Raw genomic sequence first — 1,393 nt, 5'->3', positions numbered from 1 at the left:
AAAGCACTAGTGGGAGTTGTTACCTATTAGGCAGTTCCTTAGTGGCATGGCATAGTAAAAAGCAAGCATGCATTGCTTTGTCCACCGTTGAAGCGGAATACATTGTCGTTGGCATGTGTTGCGCTCAAATCCTTTGGATGAAGTAGCAACTTAAGGACTTTGTGCTCATATTAGAAAAGATCCATATTAAGTGTGATAACACAAGTGCCATTAACCTTTCCAAGAATCCCGTCTTGCATTCAAGAACCAAGCATATTGAAATAAGGTATCATTTTTTGCATGATCATGTTCAAAAAGGTGATTGTGTGTTAGAATTTGTTGAAACATCTAAGCAATTAGCAGATATTTTCACCAAGCCCCTCTCACGAGATACTTTCTATGTTCTTCGAAGAGAACTAGGAATCCTTGATGAAAAATATCTTGATTGAGTTTATGTTATTGCCTTGCATGACTTATTTGCCTTGCATGCTTTAAAATGAAAATATGTTCAATGCTAAATATTCCTTGCATGATCCATGATTCTGTGTATAAAAGCTTTATGTATATATGTGATTGTTTAAAAATGATTTAGTAAAAAGTTTGAAATCCTTGCATGTTTTTAAAAACATCTAAAACGCTGTATCTGATGCATTTAATCGATTAAAGCCATTAGTTAACCGATTACTTGGGTGAATTTTTTAAACAAAACCTGGTATTTTTAACTCAGGTTAATCGATTAAGCTAAGTTGTTACACTAGAATTCGTATTTAATAACACTCATTCAAAAATGTACGTGTGTTGCCTACTATTAAATGTAAGGCTGAAGGTAATTAACAGAATTCGGTGAAGCAAACACTGTTAAATGTGATAGATAAATGTGCAATTAACAACACCTAATGAAGCAACCATTGTTATTTTTATGACATAGAGATCCAACATCGTTTAGTTAAGCGGGTGTTGTTGAAAGTGACATACCACTTTGTATAGTGAGTGTTGTTGAATGACATATTTTAAATATTGGCATTTCGTGTAACCTAACTACATAAATGTAATTATATACACTAGTAAATAGATTATAAAATAGTTAGGAAAGAATGAACTAATTTTTTCTATATATATATATATATATATATTTTTGGCAAACTACTTATATATAGTTGGATTGTTGAGATTGTGAAATAGAAAATGTAATTTTTGTTGCCGAAATAAATGAGATTGTTTATATTTGTCATAATATTGTGTTATTATATGTGTTTTGTGTTGTTTGATATATACGTGACACTATACTAAATGTGTTTGATTTATCCTACCAGAAATGTTTGATATAACAATACTATTTGATGTAGTGTTATATCAAATAGTATTGTCATAAGAATTAACATTTACTGTAGCAAGTGTTGTAAATATGTCGACA

The sequence above is a fragment of the Lupinus angustifolius genome, unplaced genomic scaffold, assembly GCF_001865875.1.
Source record: "Lupinus angustifolius cultivar Tanjil unplaced genomic scaffold, LupAngTanjil_v1.0 Scaffold_327, whole genome shotgun sequence".
Taxonomy (NCBI): domain Eukaryota; kingdom Viridiplantae; phylum Streptophyta; class Magnoliopsida; order Fabales; family Fabaceae; genus Lupinus; species Lupinus angustifolius.
The sequence above is the reverse complement of the archived record's forward strand: the minus strand, read 5'-3'. Positions refer to the sequence as shown.